This window comes from Aquarana catesbeiana, linkage group LG11 (genome assembly GCF_042186555.1).
Source record: "Aquarana catesbeiana isolate 2022-GZ linkage group LG11, ASM4218655v1, whole genome shotgun sequence".
Taxonomy (NCBI): Eukaryota; Metazoa; Chordata; class Amphibia; order Anura; family Ranidae; genus Aquarana; species Aquarana catesbeiana.
The window spans coordinates 267,705,040-267,719,633 of NC_133334.1; the positions used below are offsets into that span (position 1 = coordinate 267,705,040).

The window sequence follows — 14,594 nt, forward strand, 5'->3', positions numbered from 1 at the left end:
GTGCCCAAAGGGTGGGGCTCAAGAGCTGAAATTCCACGTAGTACGTCATTACGTTCGTGTTTGTTGGACGACAATTGTGTACCGTTTGTATGCAAGACAAGTTCCTGGCACATGCCCTTCTGACAAAAGTCTGATGCTTTGTTGGCCAACAATCCGATCGTGTGTACGAGGCTTTACTCTCTGTCTCAATTCTGCTGATCACCTGTCCTGTTAAAGTCAAATTTGCTAGCAAATTCAGAGGCATGCTGCAAGTTGGCAGGGGGTGTCAATGTAGCTAAACAAGTAAAAAAAATTGTTCACATATATAATATGTATTTATTTGCTCTCACTAAGAGCTAGCTGTGTTTGGTGGAGAAGACTGTTTCCCTTTCTCTCTGCGGCATTGTTTGATTTAGGCCACAGAGGGAATTTACAATGAAAATTCTGCAGCTCGCCCCAATTACTCATAAACATTGCCGCACAGCCGATGAATAATTGCACCTTTCCTGACCTGGAATCGCAATGACTTGTTAGCTTTCTCCGGTCAACAGGATACGGCAATGCCACAATTACCTATATATAGAATTCCTAATTACAGCCGATACCAAGCTCATTAACCAATTACCAGTGCCAGCAGCCAATTAAACCATCAATCAAAGAGTAATTTCTGACAAGGCTAACGAGCTGACGGATAACTATATACATTCCTCTGAAGCTGCCGAGACAACGATACAGCCAATTGTTTCTGTTAAGAAAGAAGCAATTGCTGATAAGTTGAAGGTATGCTTCAGTACGCTCACTTCTTGAGTCTGCACACCTACTGTGCCCATTATGAGGAGTTCCCACCATCCCCATGCTGAGTTCCCAGGTCTGCACACCTGCTGGGCTCATTACGAGGGGTTCCAACCATCCTCACACTCAGTTCTGGGGTCTGCACACCTTCTGTGACCAACATGAGGAGTTCCCACCATCCATATGTTGATTTCCTAGGTCTGCACACCTGCTGGGCCCATTACGAGGAGTTCCCACCATCCACACACTCAGTTCTTGGGTCTAGAAAAATAGATATAGCCTTCAAAATGGTAGTGGTAATAGAAAATATGTAAAATTTGGAACCATCATCCAGGAGATTAGAGATATACGAAAGGGGAGCCTGGTCCCCAACCAAGCTATCTTAGAGAAAATCGGCAACTGGACTATTTCGGTTCAGGTGAAACCTGTTCCCATTATGGGGAGTTCCCACCATCCCTGTGCTGAGTTCCCAGGTCGGCACACCTGCTGGATCCATTATGAGGAATTCCCACCATCCTCACGCTCAGTTCCTGGGTCTGTACAGCTGCTGTGCCTATTACGAGGGGTTCCCAACATTCCCATGCTGAGTTCCCAGGTCTGCATACCTAGTGGGACCATTACAAGGGGTTCTCACCATCCTCACGATCAGTTTCTGGGTCTGCACATCTGCTGTTGCCAGGATGAGGAGTTCCCACCATCCCCGATGTCAATTTCCCAGGTCTGCACAGCTGCTGGGCCCATTACGAAGAGTTTCCACCATCCTCACACTCACATGCTGTCTATTATGAGGGGTTCCCAACATTCCCATGCTGAGTTTTCAGGTCTGAACACCGGGTGTGCCCATTACAAGGGGTTCTCACTGTCCTTGTGCTGAGTTCACAGGCCCGTACATCTGCTGTGCCCATTTAGGGGGGTTCCCACCATCCCTGTGCTGATTTCTCAGGCCTGTACAACTGCTGTGCCCAATATGAGGAGTTCCCATCATCCTTATGTTGAGTTCCCAGGTCTGTACACCTGCTGAGCCCATCACAAGAAGTTCCTACCTATCCTCACACTTAGTTCTTGGGTCTGCACACCTACTGTCCCCATTATTAGGGGTTCCCACCATCCCTGTGCTGAGTTCCCAGGTCTGCACACCTGCTGGACCCATTATGAGGTTTTCCCACTATCTTTATGCCCAGTTCCTGGTTTTGTACTAAGGTTGCCACTCTTTCTTCAAGCCAAACCCCAAAACACTTTAGAGGCGCACAGTAATTTTTTTTTTTTGTGTACACTATGGAAATGTAACAGACCTGGGACACCTTTGGGCACTTCAAAGAGAATAGTAATGTGGTGCACATAGTGCCCCCTCACCCTCCTGTCAGACCCTGTTCTGAGCCACATAACTGACTGAATAATGTGTCTGGGTTTCAGGTGGACTTAAATCCGGACACATGACTCAAAACCCAGACTGCCCAGGTGAATCCCGGACAGGTGACAACCCTAGTCTGTACACCTGCCGTGCCTATTACAAGGGGTTCCTAACATTCCCATGCTGAGTTCCCAGGTCTGCACACCTGCTGGACCCATTATGAGGGGTGTCCACCATCCCTGTGCTGAGTTCCCGGGTCTGCACATCTGCTGTTCCCATTATCAAACCTGTTGTGCCCTTTATGAGGAGCTCCTTCCATCCCTATGCTGAGTTCTTGGGTCTGCCCACCTGCTGTGCCCATTATGAGGGGTCCCTACCATCCCTGCTAGTCTTTTTTAATATATTCTATTATGATTAATGTAACAGGTGGAGCTGGGAACACACATTGGTGAGCGGGACACCCAAAACTTCCAGCTAAACAGGAACAAGTCGGGAACCAAAGCAGTAAGATCTCTGAAATTGAATATTGAAGATATGTTGATACATGGAGTTACCCATTCCGCCAGGCTCCACCTATAACTATGACATATCACGTCATGCTGGACTAACCCTTTAAATGACAATTATTCCTGTTTATCCTTTTTACCGCAGCAATATCGAGCGACCGCTCTTAGGCAGCTATTACAGCACAGCGCAGTGCCAGTTAAAAGGCATTTGGTTTTCGCCTAAAGAGCCTCTGACTGATCTGCCCTGACAATTTCTTAGTAATTGTTTATTTATTCATTAACTTATGCCGTGGCGTTCTGGCAAAGTACAGTGGAAATGAAAGGCCGCTCTAGCCATCAAAAAAGCGAGCGCCTGGACAGATGGCATGCTAGATTTGCAAAGAACGGCGAGTAATTAAAAGGAGATTCATCGCAGAAAGATAATCGCGTTTAGCATGATACGGGCCCCGCGCAACCGCCGCTTGTTGCTGACTTTTTATTTCAGTGGGAAGTATCAGAGTAACGGTCCACCTATGTCAGGGTTTGTTCATGCTGCATATCTGCAGACTATTCTTTCTTTTCGATTTGTCATTTACCCAATAAATTTGTGGAAGTTTCACCATCTTAGTAAACTGCATTGGAGTCGGTGGGAAAGGCAAAATTAACCTTCTGTCACAGCAAAGAGCGTGGGCGTCTTACACAGTTACATACTGCAGTTGGTAAGGTTGAATAAAGACAACAGTCCATCCAGTTCAACCTGTGTAGGTGTGTATACAGCGGCAGCCCGTCCATTAAGGGCGCACGGGCGCCGCCCCCTCTATCACGCCACCCCCTATATGGGTAATGGATAGATTCATGCATAACATGAATCTATCCATGGCCGCCGCGGCCATCCCCTATTCATGCCTCCGGCCCCCTTCAGGATGATGGGCGCGTGAATTACAGTGGTGGGGGTGTTTTTTTGAAACACCTGATAGGAGCCACAGGCTCCAATAGGCTTCAAAATAGGGTGGGCTCATAGTTCAGAGCACTGCGCTGAGAGCCCACCCAGATGTGTTAGAAAAGCATATGAATATTCGCTTTTCTAACACTGAATCGCCTCTCCGCCAATCAGGAAGAGTGAGTCTGTTACCCGTTTCCTGATTGGCTGAAAGGTCAGGCGATCCTATTGGATGCCTAGGAGGAGGGGAGGAGACGCACGGCGGGAGCCGCCATGATTTCAGAAGGGAAGAGGACACAGGATGCCCGCCGCAGCCTGTTCCTCTCCTCGATGTGCCCGCCGATCCCCGATGTGTCTGCCGATCCCTGCCGCCGATGAGGTAAGTGCCGGTGGACCGGCAGACAGTGCGGGGGGGGGTTGTTTTCTGCCCCCCCCAACAAAAACCCACCAGCCACCACTGTGTGTGCGCATGTGTGTGTAGAAAAACAATCTCTCATATCCCTGTATATTGTTTTCGCTATGATGCATGTCCAAGAGTCTTTTAAAACTATCCATACTGCCTGCCGACACCACCGATGGTGGAAGAGAGTTCCACATCCTTATCGCCCTGACAGTGAAAAACCCCCTACGCAGCTTAAGGTAAAACCGCTTCTCTTCCAGTCTCATCACATGGCCCCGTGTCCTCTTACACTCCCTGAGACTGAAAAGTTTCTTGTCAAATTTGTTTATTGATTTTGAAAATATAAACATTGGTACAATTAACAAAATATTGATTACATTAAACGGTAGCATTAGTTGAATTTACATATCAGATCTTTCAGATCTTAGTATTTCTTGTAGTTACAAGCAATGAAAGACTTAAATAGGCTATATGTTTTAGAAAGACTAAGGTGTTACAATCAATTTTAACAATTATATAATCAAGAGCAACAAAAAATGAAAAAGTTGTTAAACTTTTAACTTTGAGTAATATGAAATAAAGAAATAATATTAATTACTACGAGATTCAGTTATTTATAATAAGACATTAGAGCTTACTATCTATTATTGTATTATAATTGAACATTATAAAAGTGAATGTTTCGCTACCATATGTAAAAATAAATAGGAGAAGACAGGATAGAATAAGGAGAAAAGAAAAGAATTAAAGAAAAGTAAAGATAAGAAGAAGAAAAAAAAAAAGTCAGAATTAGTAGAGGTTTCCGGGGATTTCTTAGTAACAATATGTACATAGTATCTTTTTTATCAGTTATTCAAAACAAAGTTATATAGTTACCAAGGTCTTAGTAAAAAAAGTGTCAAAATTAGGAGAAAGAAAGTGGGTCACCCAAGGACTCCAAATTTTCTCAAATTTAGGTATGTTATCGTTGGATATGGCATCTGTTTTCGAGAGGATCATGGCCTGATGTAGTGACTGAAAAGTTTCATACTTACGCTGGGATCACCATTGAGATATTTGTATACAGTGGAACCTCAGATTGCGAGTAACGCGGTTAACGAGCATTTCGCAATACAAGCACTGTATTTTTAAAAATCATAATCGAGTGTTATCTTGCAAAACGAGCACGATTCAGGCCAAAGCGGTGTGCAGTACCGCTTTTAGCCTGAGGTTGGGGGGGGGGGGGGGCGTCGGAGCCGAGCAGAGCCGAACGTCACGTTCGGAAATGCACGGAAAGGCCCGAGTACAGCACGGCTGACCTCGGCAAATCTCAGGTAGGAAGTCGTTCCGAGGTTTGCCGAGGTCCGCTGAAGTGTCCTCGGGCCTTTTCAGCCATTTCCAAGGCTCTCCGGCGCCCCCCCGCCTCTGGCCGCATGCGGTATTGCATCCTATTGAAGTAAATGCGGAACAAATTATTTTAGTTTCCATTGACTTCAATGGGAAAACTCGCTTTGATATGCAAGTACTTTGGATTACGAGCATACTCCTGGAATGGATTATGCTCGTAATCCGAGGTTCCACTGTATCGCTACCATATCTCCTCTCAAGGGTCTCTTCTCCAAGTAGAATAAACCTAGTGCTTGTAGTCGTTCCTAATAATTGAGGTCCTCCAGTCCCCATATTAATTTATGTCCTTCTCTGGACTCTCTCCAGCTCCAGTACATCCCTTCTGAGGATTGGTGACCGAACTGGACGGAATACTCCAGATGTGGCCGAACCAGAGTTTTATAAAGTAGCAGAATAATTGTTTTATCTCTGGAGTAAATTCCCTTTTTAATGCATGCTAATAGACTGCTGGCTTTGGTAGTTGCAACTTAACACTGTATGCTATTGCTCAGTCTGTCTTCTTCTAGGACCCCTAGATCCTTCTCCATCCTGGAAGCCCCTAGGGTTTCTCCCCCTAATGAGTAACTTGCATTTATATTTTTATCCCCCAAGTGCATTACCTGACAATTATCAATGTTACACTTGCTAGCAGTAGCCCACCCCATTCATTTATTCAGGTCCTCTTGTTAGGTTTCTATATTCTGCTGTGTTGTTATTGCCCTACATATCTTTGTGTCATCAGCAAACACTGAGATTGAGCGACTTATCTCACCCTCTATTTCATTTATAAATAAGTTAAACAGAATTGGTCCCAGGACAGAGCCTTGGGGTACCCCATTAACCATTCTGAGTATACGTTATTCATCACTCTTTGGACACACCTCCATAGCCAGTTTTCTATCCAAAAACAAATCTTATGGTCCATGCCTACAGACCTCAGCTTGTAGATTATGCGTTTGTAAGGGACTGTATCAAATGCTTTTGCAAAATCCAGATACATCACATCCACCGGCCTACCCTTGTCCAGATGGCAGCTCACTTAAGGTTAATAGGTTGGTTTGGCAAGAGCGACCTTTCATAAACCCGTGCTGATTACTACTAATGATACTATTTTCATAAGCAAATTCTTGGATATAGTCCCTTATCATCTGCTCAAATAGTTTACAAACTACCAACATTAGACTGACTGGCCTATAGTTCCCAGCAATAGAGCTCTGCCCTTTTTTGAATATTGGTACCACGTGGGCTTTTCGCCAATTAGCTGGTTCCAATCCTGTCAGTAAGCTGCCCATGAAGATTAGAAATAGCTGTCTGGCTATAACCTGACTAAGTTCTTTAAAGCGGGGGTCCACCCACACCGCCAAAAAAAAAAGTATTAAAAGCCAGCAGCTACAAATACTGCAGCTGCTGACTTTTAATACATGGCCACTTACCTGTCCCAGGGTCCAGCGATGTTGGCAGGCGACGCCGAGAACCCGCTCGGTTCTCAGCAGCTGCCGCCGCCATCCTAGGTGAGGGAATCAGGAAGTGAAGCGTTGCGGCTTCACTTCCCGGTTCCCTACTGCGCATGCGCGAGTCGCGCTGCGCATCCCAAGTGGTCTCGCTCTCTCCTGGGAGCTGTGTGTTTCCCAGGAGACAGCGCGGTGGGGACGGGAAGAGGCGTAGACTCCCATGGGAGTCTATGCCGGAAGTGGGTGCAAATACCTGTCTTAGACAGGTATCTGCACCCCCCTCCCCCTGAAAGTTGCCAAATGTGACACCGGAGGGGGGGAGGGTTCCGAAAAGCGGAAGTTCCATTTTTGTGTGGAACTCCGCTTTAAGGACTCTTGGGTGTAAGCCATCCGGCCCTGGTGATTTATTAATGTTAAGCCTCTCTAATTCTTTCCGGACTCCAGCCTCTGTTAACCACAAGGGTAGATCCTGTGGCGTGTGAATGAATGATTTATATAGCACTGCAAATGCGAACTGAATCGCCTCAAGGCGCTTGATCCGTCCTGTGTTGTCCAGCTTCTTAGAAGAGGTAGGTCTTGAGTTTTTTTCTGAAGGCCTGATGGTTTTCTTCCATGCGGATGTTAGTCGGTAGAGCGTTCCATAGCCGTGGTCCTTGGATTGCGAATCTTCGTTCTCCCTTTGATTTGTAGCGGGACTTGGAAATGAGGAGGAGGTTTTGGTTAGTTGATCGAAGACTGCGACTGGGTGTGTAGTGTTTCATTTTCTCGCGTAGGTATTGAGGAGCGTTTCCATGTAGGCATTTGTGGGTGAGCCAGAGGGTCTTGAATGTGATCCGATTCTTTACGGTTAGCCAATGTAGGCTCCTTAGGGAAGGGGAGATTTGTTGCTAACAATACAGTTGTGGTCGGTATACCTCATCCTTTTCCTGTGTGAAGACTGAGGAGTAGGGATGAGCCGAACACCCCCCTGTTCGGTTCGCACCAGAACATGCGAACAGGAAAAAAGTTCGTTCGAACATGCGAACACCGTTAAAGTCTATGGGACACGAACATGAATAATCAAAAGTGCTAATTTTAAAGGCTTATATGCAAGTTATTGTCATAAAAAGTGTTTGGGGACCTGGGTCCTGCCCCAGGGGACATGGATCAATGCAAAAAAAAGTTTTAAAAACGGCCGTTTTTTCAGGAGCAGTGATTTTAATAATGCTTAAAGTCAAACAATAAAAGTGTAATATCCCTTTAAATTTCGTACCTGGGGGGTGTCTATAGTATGCCTGTAAAGGGGCGCATGTTTCCTGTGTTTAGAACAGTCTGACAGCAAAATGACATTTTGAAGGAAAAAACTCATTTAAAACTACCCGCGGCTATTGCATTGCCGACAATAAACATAGAAGTTCATTGATAAAAACGGCATGGGAATTCCCCAAAGGGGAACCCCGAACCAAAATAAAAAAAAAAAAATGACGTGGGAGTCCTCCTAAATTCCATACCAGGCCCTTTAGGTCTGGTATGGATATTAAGGGGAACCCCGGCCAAAATTTAAAAAAAAAAATGACGTGGGGTTCCCCCTAAATTCCATACCAGACCCTTCAGGTCTGGTATGGATTTTAAGGGGAACCCCGCGCCAAAAAAAAAAAAAAAAACGGCGTGGGGTCCCCCCAAAAATCCATACCAGACCCTTATCCGAGCACGCAACCTGGCAGGCTGCAGGAAAAGAGGGGGGGACGAGAGTGCGGCCACCCCTCCCTCCTGAACCGTACCAGGCCACATGCCCTCAACATTGGGAGGGTGCTTTGCGGTAGCCCCCCAAAACACCTTGTCCCCATGTTGATGAGGACAAGGGCCTCATCCCCACAACCCTAGCTGGTGGTTGTGGGGGTCTGCGGGCGGGGGGCTTATCGGAATCTGGAAGCCCCCTTTAACAAGGTGACCCCCAGATCCCGGCCCCCCCCCTGTGTGAAATGGTAAGGGGGTACATAAGTACCCCTACCATTTCACGAAAAAAGTGTCAAAAATGTTAAAAATGACAAGAGACAGTTTTTGACAATTCCTTTATTTAAATGCTTCTTCTTTCTTCTATCTTCCTTCATCTTCTGGTTCTTCTGGCTCTTCTGGTTCTTCCTCCGGCGTTCTCGTCCAGCATCTCCTCCGCGGCGTCTTCTGTCTTCTTCTCCTCGGGCTGCTCCGCACCCATGGCATGGGGGGGAGGCTCCCGCTCTTCTCTTCTTCTTTTCTTCTCTTCTTCTCTTCTTCAATTTCTTCTCCGGGCCGCTCCGCAATCCATGCTGGCATGGAGGGAGGCTCCCGCTGTGTGACGGCGCTCCTCGTCTGACAGTTCTTAAATAACGGGGGGGGGCGGGGCCACCCGGTGACCCCGCCCCCCTCTGACGCACGGTGACTTGACGGGACTTCCCTGTGGCATTCCCCGTGACGTCACAGGGAAGTCCCGTCAAGTCACCGTGCGTCAGAGGGGGGCGGGGTCACCGGGTGGCCCCGCCCCCCCGTTATTTAAGAACTGTCAGACGAGGAGCGCCGTCACACAGCGGGAGCCTCCCTCCATGCCAGCATGGATTGCGGAGCGGCCCGGAGAAGAAAATGAAGAAGAGAAGAAGAGAAGAAAAGAAGAAGAGAAGAGCGGGAGCCTCCCCCCCATGCCATGGGTGCGGAGCGGCCCGAGGAGAAGAAGATAGAAGACGCCGCGGAGGAGATGCTGGACGAGAACGCCGGAGGAAGAACCAGAAGAGCCAGAAGAACCAGAAGAACCAGAAGATGAAGGAAGATAGAAGAAAGAAGAAGCATTTAAATAAAGGAATTGTCAAAAACTGTCTCTTGTCATTTTTAACATTTTTGACACTTTTTTCGTGAAATGGTAGGGGTACTTATGTACCCCCTTACCATTTCACACAGGGGGGGGACCGGGATCTGGGGGTCACCTTGTTAAAGGGGGCTTCCAGATTCCGATAAGCCCCCCGCCCGCAGACCCCCACAACCACCGGCCAGGGTTGTGGGGATGAGGCCCTTGTCCTCATCAACATGGGGACAAGGTGTTTTGGGGGGCTACCCCAAAGCACCCTCCCAATGTTGAGGGCATGTGGCCTGGTACGGTTCTGGAGGGAGGGGGGGCCGCACTCTCGTCCCCCCCTCTTTTCCTGCGGCCTGCCAGGTTGCGTGCTCGGATAAGGGTCTGGTATGGATTTTTGGGGGGACCCCACGCCGTTTTTTTTTTTTTTTTTGGCGCGGGGTTCCCCTTAAAATCCAAACCAGACCTGAAGGGTCTGGTATGGAATTTAGGGGGAACCCCACGTCATTTTTTTTTTTTAATTTTGGCCGGGGTTCCCCTTAATATCCATACCAGACCTGAAGGGCCTGGTATGGAATTTAGGGGGACTCCCACGTCATTTTTTTTTTTTTAATTTTGGTTCGGGGTTCCCCTTTGGGGAATTCCCATGCCGTTTTTATCAATGAACTTCTATGTGTATTGTCGGCAATGCAATAGCCGCGGGTAGTTTTAAATGAGTTTTTTCCTTCAAAATGTCATTTTGCTGTCAGACTGTTCTAAACACAGGAAACATGCGCCCCTTTACAGGCACACTATAGACACCCCCCAGGTACGAAATTTAAAGGGATATTACACTTTTATTGATTGACTTTAAGCATTATTAAAATCACTGCTCCTGAAAAAACGGCTGTTTTTAAAACTTTTTTTTGCATTGATCCATGTCTCCTGGGGCAGGACCCGGGTCCCCAAACACTTTTTATGACAATAACTTGCATATTAGCCTTTAAAATTAGCACTTTTGATTTCTCCCATAGACTTTTAAAGGGTGTTCCGCGGCATTCGAATTTGCCGCGAACACCCCAAATTGTTCGCTGTTCGGTGAACTTGCGAACAGCCAATGTTCGAGTCGAACGTGAGTTCGACTCGAACTCGAAGCTCATCCCTGCTGAGGAGAAGAAAACATTAGGCACAGCTGCCTTCTCCTTGTCATCTGTAACCACCTTCCCTTCCTCGTCCTTTATGGGGCTATGTGTTCCGTCCCCGCCTTTTTACTGTTAATATATTTAAAAAACTTCTTGGGAATATTTTTACTCTCCTGTGCTATGTGTCTCTCATAGTCTTTTTTAGCCGTCCTTACATCTCACATTGCCTACCTTGTATTGTTGAAATGTTTAAACTGACCCCTCCGCTTTGTACTTCTTAATGCCCTGCCGTCGCACATATGTGTCCATGGGCAGCTGAGGTTTCTGTGCTCAGAGTGCGCTCTCTACACACTGCCAGCACAGTGACCAAGCTATCAAAGACAGCTCCTTGTCCCTAGTAACAATCTGCATCTCCCAATTTATGTGACCACTGTGGCAGCCTCTAGGCAGGTGCAGTCTAGTTTCTCCACTGCAGGTGGCACCCATCTGCAGCAGCAATGCAAGTGGAATAGGAAGTCAAGAGGAACCTTGTTCCATTATGATCTTCTCGATCACAGAGAGGCAGCGTCCGATTGGTGGCCATCTTGGTCAGGCAGGGTCTATTTAATACCCTGGTTCCCCGGTTTAGCACATTTCATGTGTGGCTAGAGTAGGGACAGGTCACCCGTCTGGCAGAGACAGTGCTTAGCCTTAGGGAGAGATTCCAGATAAGTAGGAAAAGTGCAGGGACACATCATTCTTCCTGGAAGCCACCCCACTTGGGTACGGACTGGTCAGCCCGCATTCCGCTCCTCGAAACAGATGCTGTCAGCACACCTGATACCTACTGCTACTACTGAACGCTGTACACCCTGCGAGTGCACCAGACTGTCTTCCCACCGGGCTCGTTGTGCATTACTGAACTTCTATTTCAATACTCTTCTGTTCTCTGCAACTGGACTTTGAGTGTTTACTGCCGCCGCACCACGCTGCGCCTGCCCACAAGCCAATCATGGTGGTCATGTGAGTGGGCAGTCCTTCCCATTCCTGGGAGTAAAGACCCAGTTAAAGGGATGATAGGCCTGGGCACAGAGGGGTTAAAGTAGTTTTTAAGGGTTCAATGGGCCTTAAATGGCTCCTCTTATGCCCCGTACACACGAGCGGAATTTCCGTCAGAAAAATCTTGGATGGTTTTTCCGACAGAATTCCGCTCAAGCTTCGCTTGCATACACACGGTCACACAAAAGTTCTCTGAACTTTCGACCGTCAAGAACGCGGTGACGTACAACACTACGATGAGCCCAGAAAATGAAGTTCAATGCTTCCGAGCATGTGTCGAATTGTTTCCGAGCATGCGTAGGAATTTTGCATGTCGGAATTGGTACAGACAATCGGAATTTCCGATCGAAACTTTTTCCGACCGAAAAATAGAGAACCCGCTCTCAATCTTTTGCTGGCGGGAATTCCGCCAGCAAAAGTCTGATGGAGCATACACATGGTCGGAATTTCCGACCAAAAGCTCACATTGGACTTTTGCTGGTGTAATTTCCTCTCGTGTGTGCGGGGCATAAGGGTTATGATAGCTTCATTCAACTATCATGAACCAGTTTTTTGTGCCAACTTTTGCATTTTGAAATTTTCTGGACTTTTGTTTTTAATGCAAGATCTGTGCTTCCATGATACATACTGTATATAGATGTTTTTTTTTAATAAAAAAATGGAACCTGCCCTCCTAGAGCTAACCAGGGTGCAATCTCCATAGCAAAGCCACAGCAAGAGTGCAGCCCAATCCCCCTTCCCCTACTTTTGATCTACCTATCCATGTGACCTTCAACATTGGTGAATGCTTTGAGAGGGGTTCCCCAAAAATGGAGGTCCCCTTCCCAAAGCTCTTGGAGAATCCCCAAAGGCAAAGGGGGGACTTATGTACTATACACCTGCCCAATGTGGGTAGGTTGATAGTCACCCTTTCCTTGGTAAACTGATTTTAGGGTTTGCTGGTGAGTGTGCGTATGTTGAGGGCATGTGGCTTGGTATGGTTTGGGGGGGGGGGGGGGGCGCTCGCTTGTCCCCCTCCTTTCTTGGCCTGCCGGGCTGCATGTTCAGATAAGGGTCTGGTATGGATTTTGTGGGGGGACTTCATGTCGTTTTTTTATTTTGGCGTGGGGTTCCCCTTAAAATACACATTAGACCCGAAGGGCATGGTATAGATTGGGGGGGGACCCTACGCAGTTTTTTATGGAATTTTTCATTGCCGGCATTCTTTTGTTTCCATTTCAGCTCTCAGTGGGGAAGCCCGCTGACAACTGATGAGTCCACTGGCTTCCCGGCTCTCTCCTTAACAACCAGCTATTCTTCACATAGAAATTGAATCAGTTGATCATTTTTCGACCGATCCGAATTCGAATCGTCCTGAAATTTGGAAAACAAATATACAAAACTAAATTAAACAAATTTCAACTAACTAAAGTTACTATTTCATTCAGAAATTCGAATACATCCAAATCTCCGAAAAACCAAAAATCCATCCAAATTCACATTCGGACCACAACAAATTGCACATGTCTAGCTAGAAGTTTGTGCATAGCGGCCAGAAGTCAAGCCGTCCTCAAGTTGTATAGTTTTGCAGTTCTGGGGTATCCCATGTTCCCCATCCCTATCCAAGTTCATTGCTCCCCAATTAAAACACAAGAAGAAACCCCTAGACTGATCTTTTAGCCATCGTAAGAATGTGGAAAATGCTGTGTGCCTGGCTGTGTGTGCTCCGAGATGGAAATAGGACCAAATTCACCAGCGGCTCCTGCGGGGTTGTGCTACATTAAAAAAAAAATTAAAATTGGGTACACATACACTAAAAGTCTTCATTCATTCACATACACTAAAAGGCTTCATCCCCCCACAAAATCCATACCAGAGGGACATTTTCACGATTCCTGAAAATGCAACAAAATAAACAAGGAACATGGTTAACAGATGCACATTTTATCGCATGGCAAACTCACTAAAAACACGCCAAAAAAAGCACGCTCAAAAAGGTTCATGGCGCTTTTTTGGCACGTTTGTGTGACGCACGGAAACGCGCAAAAAACACAAGGGAAATGCAGCTTCCCACGACCCGAAGGTGTAAATATAGCCTAAACCTCTCAAATGTTTGGTTACTTTTTAGTTACTCTACCAAAGTAATCTTCACTGTTTGTTATTAAAGCTGAATTGAAAGTTGAATAAAGACCGCTCACTGCTGCTCTCTCTCCTTGTGCAGGGTAACTGGTCTTGTCTCCGCCCCCTCCTTTCATGTTCTGCAGGCAGCCTGTAGTAAGTGGGGTCTGCTGGGCCCCTCCCACAGGTCTGCTTTCTCTCTCCTTGTGCAGGGTGACTGGTCGTGTCTCCGCCCCCTCCTGTAGTTTTCTGCAGGCAGCCTGTAGTGGGTGGGACCTGCTGGGCCCCTCCCACAGCTCTGCTCTCTCCTTGCGCAGATTGACTGGTCTTGTCTCCGCCCCCTCCTGTAGTTTTCTGCAGGCAGCCTGTAGTGGGTGGGACCTGCTGGGCCCCTCCCACAGCTCTGCTCTCTCCTTGCTCAGGTTGACTGGTCTTGTCTCCGCCCCCTCCTGTAGGTTTTTGCAGGCAGCTTGTAGTAGGTGGAGCCAGCCAGCCCTACCCCCCCCCCCCCCACAGTTCTGCTTTCTGCACAGGCTATGTACAGCACAGTGATGCTGTTACAAGCTAATATCTGGATTTGCCGAGGCATTTAGAGCACATAAAGCTGATTTAAATTCCCTATGGCTATTGAAGAATATATTTTTTAAATCAAGTTTTTGTGCCCGGAGTTCAGCTTTAAATATATCCCCAGTTGGCGACGGTTGATGGCAGTTAATTTGATCAAATGAGTCATTCCCTTCCCGGCTTTTGTATATCTTCCAACTGCAGAAGATTG

The 14,594-nt window shown here is 47.0% G+C and overlaps 1 protein-coding gene across 1 annotated transcript in view; it reads left to right on the plus strand.

Annotated features, from left to right (window-relative positions):
- Positions 1-14,594, plus strand: part of LOC141111785 (ninjurin-2-like) — a 101,896-nt gene that overhangs the window by 66,776 nt on the left and 20,526 nt on the right. The window lies entirely within an intron of this gene.